Source organism: Cibotium barometz, chromosome 16 (genome assembly GCF_041138505.1).
Source record: "Cibotium barometz isolate CiBa-2024 chromosome 16, ASM4113850v1, whole genome shotgun sequence".
In the NCBI taxonomy this organism is placed as follows: domain Eukaryota; kingdom Viridiplantae; phylum Streptophyta; class Polypodiopsida; order Cyatheales; family Cibotiaceae; genus Cibotium; species Cibotium barometz.
The window spans coordinates 23,974,958-23,981,163 of record NC_141061.1 but is presented as its reverse complement, the minus strand read 5'-3'; positions in this window follow the sequence as shown (position 1 = coordinate 23,981,163).

The following is a 6,206-nucleotide window of genomic DNA, read 5'->3' as shown; positions in this document are numbered from 1 at the left end:
TTATGAGTGCCATTTTTGTCATGCACTAATTTGGAAATATGAGGCATCAAGGAAGCTTGGAAAATATGTGGGCAAACACTGTTGTGCAAGTGGGAATATCTCTTTGTTGCCTTTGGGAAATCCTCCTTCTTCATTGGGTTGATTTATTACTTGGTAATGATAATGCAAGCAAGGATTATAGAAAAAATATTAAGTTAAGAGCTTACCTTAGCTATGCTGAAGCATGTGTCATTGGGTTTTTCGTAAAGCCGTAGTCTATAACTTCCCAATGTGGGTGTGCTAGATCATACATCGCATCCTCACTCCGTTGTCCACACCAGAATGCTCCTTGCTAAAGGGATGAAGGGAGAGCTCTCAATGCTTAGTTGAAGGCAATAAGAGATTTGTCTTCTTGATGGTTCTCTCTCACACAAAACGCGAGGAAAGAAGAGGAAGCTATTGCAAGAAGAAAACCTATAATTAAAACTACCCATCAGCATACAAGCAAGTAGAAAGAGGGAAGAAGGGGAGATCACAAGTAAACTATTACAAGGGAATGATTATGTATTACTTATTATCAAAAATGACTTATGTATAAGTTTTGCACACCAGGCAAGCAAAACTTAGAAATGGTCGGGCCTCTATTACTAGCAACTATCTGTACTAAGTCTATAGACTTTCTGTATTTGACATTAAGTGAATGATAAGGCCGTTTTATATGTTCCAATCCTATCTTACAATACAGATAAGTGCATGTTTGTGTGGATAAGATGGCAAAGCGCCTTACAATAGGTTAGGTGGGTGAAAACATAACAAACAGAGTGGTTATAACATGGTTTTGAATTGCCTTGCCCTATTAACTGGCTGCTCTGCAGATTGGTCCTAAACTAACCACTTAACCTTGCTTCCAACTCTATGGTATATCTTGAACCATCCACACCATTCGCTTCCCAGCAACAACTTCACCGTCGACTTGGGACGACGAACTTGGGTGATGTGAGGACATGATCACACCATTAGGAAGGGAGATATGTTTCACTATATTGGTTAACATGTTTTCGCTTGCCTAGCCTACCTAAGGTGCTTTACCATCTTACCCACGAATGGGAACTTATCTGTTGTAAGACAAAGCTAGAACGTATGAAGCAACCTTACCATATGCGTAATGTCAAATAGGGAAAGTCTATGGATTTAGTGTATATAGTTGCTTAAGACTAGTAATAGAAGCCATACCATTTTTAAGTTTGGCCAAACTAGTGTGAAGACTAGTCACTTGTATATAAGTCATTTTTTATAATAAGCAATACACAATCATTCCCTTGTGTTGAAATTTGAGCATAATGATGAGCTATGGTGGATCAAACACTAGAATCAACATCAATAACAAAGTGATTAGTAAATGATTAAGACGTAATTAGTGAATAATTAGCAAATAGATTAATGTAGGCATGGATACTCAAAAACCAGCAAATTCTCATTAGGGCTATGCCTCAATTTATAGAGTTTACATCAAGCATCTAACCCCATTGATTTCTCCATGATTCACTCCCAGAATATCTCCACCTTTTGCCTGATTCTCTCCACCTCTTCTCTTTTCCCTGAATATCTCCCAGAATATCTCCACACTCCTAAATTCCCTCATGCTACCCATTATTCTCTCCCAGTAGATTCTTCTAACCTTTTCACAGGTTCTTTCACAATTACATCTCCTCTTTTACAGCCTCTAACCAAGAGCTTGTTCCCACACACACCCTATTCACTTGTATATTTCAACACCTCCCCTCAAGTGAATAATCCTAGCACACCTGGACCCTATACCAAGTTTCCCTCTTACTTGATAGCCCGCGACCAGTGCCTCAAGTCCCTAAACTCCAGTCCTTGACACTCTCTCTCTCTATGTGTCCAAGGCTACTATAAGTGCCCGCGACCTTGACTAAAGTGCTCACACATACATCTACCACGTGGCCTACATCATCGGTGGCTCAGAGGTAGTTTTACTTTATTGGGGCAGGTTACATTGGGTTGTGGGGTCTCTCTCTCTCTCTCTCTCTCTCTCTCTCTCTCTCTCTCTCTCTCTCTCTCTCTCTCTCTCTCTCCCTCTCTCAGAAAAGATGATCCGACTCCACTTCCCTTGGAGCCTCCATGAAGTTTGCCGATGTCGTTCCTTCTTCACTGGGTTTGCTATAGCAGTCTCTCGCCATGTGTCCTGGCTTTCCACATTTGTGGCAAGTGAAGGTCCTCCCTCCTACTCTGCCTCTTCCTCATCCTCGTCCTCGAGAGAATCCTCCTCGGGTGAAGAATGCTTTTTCCTCTCCTGCTGTTGAGTCGAGCCTTTTCTTCTCTTTGCCTCTGCTCTCTTGCTCCAGTAGAGCTGCTTCTATCTCATGTATCTTCAATTCAGGTACATTCTTTAGTGTTGCTACAATGTTTTCATAATCTCCTTTGTCCACACTCTTCAGAAGTACAGCTAATGCTTCATCATCTTCTACCTTTTTGCCAATAGCTGCAAGCTGTTGCTTAATGCTTTTATATTTGTTCAAGTGTGATTAAAGGTTCACTTTCCTTCATGTCCAATTTGTAGAATTGCATTAATAGATTTATCTTTGAATTTTTTGCTTGTGTACCAAATAATTTATTGAGTTCATCCCATGCATCTTTTGCCCACTGTATCCCTGTGATATGATGAATGATTTCATCATTTAAACTGAGTGCAATAAGTCCCAATGCTTTTTCATTCCTACTCTTCCACTCATTTTTCCCTCTCTCGGGGCATTCATCTCTCCCTTCAACTAATCACCTCAGATTTTTTCTCATCAGCAAATACATGGTTTTTGTCTGCCATGTATAAAACTGTTCCCCATTAAATTTGGCTATTTCCTGTGCTGAACTCATGGTGATGTGAAGGGGGTCTTACCTCTTGATCCAATTTCAAGATTCAAGGGCAGTGTCTACCCTTTTACAACTCAATCTGGTGTTACAACAATTTTATCAGCATAAAATCACCAGAAATTACATTAAATTGAGGGTAACCAATTTGTACGGGATGGTTGGAGTATCAAACCAACTCCGATTTGAAATCTGAAGTTATAGGGATCTGTATCAGATACCTAATGGTTAATTTGAACCCTCAATTGCACCAAAATACAGTGATTAGCACTAATTAATCACTGGTTAGCAAATTAATGCTCTGTTTTGTGTGTAAAAAACAGAGTATGCGGGGAGTCCAGATCTAGTGCCTTCCACTTCAAATGAGCTCAAATGCTTTCAAAGGCATCAATAGCAATGAGTCTAGTAGAGGATTAAGCCAAGAAACATAAGATTTGACCAAATAATGAAAGCTTAATCTCTGTTTTACCAAAGCTACCTCAGATTTGATGAAGAGCTTTGATCTCAATGTAGACTTGATGAAATTGAATTCTGTCTTCACCAGCTTGTAGAGCATGCTTGATTACCCCTTGGGCTAGGAGGAATTGAAGCAATTTGATTTGAGCAAGGAGAAATCTGTAGTTTACTCAGAAAAAAACGCGCTGACTTCATCGTCGATTTCTCCTTCGTTTCTACGCGGTTTGCTGCGCCGTCTTACTGAGCATGAAGCTAAAGGTGTTAGCGAGCTTGTGTTAAAAGCTCAAGACCTAATGTTATGTGTGCAAGATGAATGGAGTCCTCCACTGGCTGGGGGTGAAGGGGAGAAGTGAAAACTCACTAAAAATTTGATTTTTTGCTAATTATCTACTAATCCTAATTAATTAACTAATGGGCTCATAAACCTAATTGATTCTAGGCATGGCTCTGATACCATGTTGAAATTTGAGCATAATGATGAGCTATGGTGGATCAAACACTAGAATCAACATCAATAACAAAGTGATTAGTAAATGATTAAGACGTAATTAGTGAATAATTAGCAAATAGATTAATGTAGGCATGGATACTCAAAAACCAGCAAATTCTCATTAGGGCTATGCCTCAATTTATAGAGTTTACATCAAGCATCTAACCCCATTGATTTCTCCATGATTCACTCCCAGAATATCTCCACCTTTTGCCTGATTCTCTCCACCTCTTCTCTTTTCCCTGAATATCTCCCAGAATATCTCCACACTCCTAAATTCCCTCATGCTACCCATTATTCTCTCCCAGTAGATTCTTCTAACCTTTTCACAGGTTCTTTCACAATTACATCTCCTCTTTTACAGCCTCTAACCAAGAGCTTGTTCCCACACACACCCTATTCACTTGTATATTTCAACACCTCCCCTCAAGTGAATAATCCTAGCACACCTGGACCCTATACCAAGTTTCCCTCTTACTTGATAGCCCCCGCGACCAGTGCCTCAAGTCCCTAAACTCCATAGTCCTTGACACTCTCTCTCTCTATGTGTCCAAGGCTACTATAAGTGCCCACGACCTTGACTAAAGTGCTCACACATACATCTACCACGTGGCCTACATCATCGGTGGCTCAGAGGTGGTTTTACTTTATTGGGACAGGTTACATTGGGTTGTGGGGTCTCTCTCTCTCTCTCTCTCTCTCTCTCTCTCTCTCTCTCTCTCTCTCTCTCTCTCTCTCTCTCTCTCTCTCTCTCTCTCTCTCTCTGAAAAGATGATCCGACTCCACTTCCCTTGGAGCCTCCATGAAGTTTGCCGATGTCGTTCCTTCTTCACTGGGTTTGCTATAGCAGTCTCTCGCCATGTGTCCTGGCTTTCCACATTTGTGGCAAGTGAAGGTCCTCCCTCCTACTCTGCCTCTTCCTCGTCCTCGTCCTCGAGAGAATCCTCCTCGGGTGAAGAATGCTTTTTCCTCTCCTGCTGTTGAGTCGAGCCCTTTCTTCTCTTTGCCTCTGCTCTCTTGCTCCAGTAGAGCTGCTTCTATCTCATGTATCTTCAATTCAGGTACATTCTTTAGTGTTGCTACAATATTTTCATAATCTCCTTTGTCCACACTCTTCAGAAGTATAGCTAATGCTTCATCATCTTCTACCTTTTTGCCAATAGCTGTCAGCTATTGCTTAATGCTTTTATATTTGTTCAAGTGTGTGATTAAAGGTTCACTTTCCTTCATGTCCAATTTTTAGAATTGCATTAATAGATTTATCTTTGAATTTTTTGCTTGTGTACCAAATAATTTATTGAGTTCATCCCATGCATCTTTTGCCCACTGTATCCCTGTGATATGATGAATGATTTCATCATTTAAACTGAGTGCAATAAGTCCCAATGCTTTTTCATTCCTACTCTTCCACTCATTTTCCCCTCTCTCGGGGCATTCATCTCTCCCTTCAACTAATCCCCACAGATTTTTTCTCATCAGCAAATACATGGTTTTTGTCTGCCATGTATAAAACTGTTCCCCATTAAATTTGGCTATTTCCTGTGCTGAACTCATGGTGATGTGAAGGGGGTCTTACCTCTTGATCCAATTTCAAGATTCAAGGGCAGTGTCTACCCTTTTACAACTCAATCTGGTGTTACAACAATTTTATCAGCATAAAATCACCAAAAATTACATTAAATTGAGGGTAACCAATTTGTACGGGATGGTTGGAGTATCAAACCAACTCCGATTTGAAATCTGAAGTTATAGGGATCTGTATCAGATACCTAATGGTTAATTTGAACCCTCAATTGCACCAAAATACAGTGATTAGCACTGATTAATCACTGGTTAGCAAATTAATGCTCTGTTTTGTGTGTAAAAAACAGAGTATGTGGGGAGTCCAGATCTAGTGCCTTCCACTTCAAATGAGCTCAAATGCTTTCAAATGCATCAATAGCAATGAGTCTAGTAGAGGATTAAGCCAAGAAACACAAGATTTAACCAAATAATGAAAGCTTAATCTCTGTTTTACCAAAGTCACTTACAGATTTGATGAAGAGCTTTGATCTCAATGTAGACTTGATGAAATTGAATTCTGTCTTCACCAGCTTGTAGAGCATGCTTGATTACCCCTTGGGCTAGGAGGAATGAAAGCAATTTGATTTGAGCAAGGAGAAATCTATAGTTTACTCAGAAAAAAATACGTTGACTTCATCGTCGATTTCTCCTTCGTTTCTACGCGGTTTGCTGCGCCATCTTACTGAGCATGAAGCTAAAGGTGTTAGCTAGCTTGTGTTAAAAGCTCAAGACCTAATGTTATGTGTGCAAGCTGAATGGAGTCCTCCACTAGCTGGGGGTAAAGGGGAGAAGTGAAAACTCACTAAAAATTTGATTTTTTGCTAATTATCTC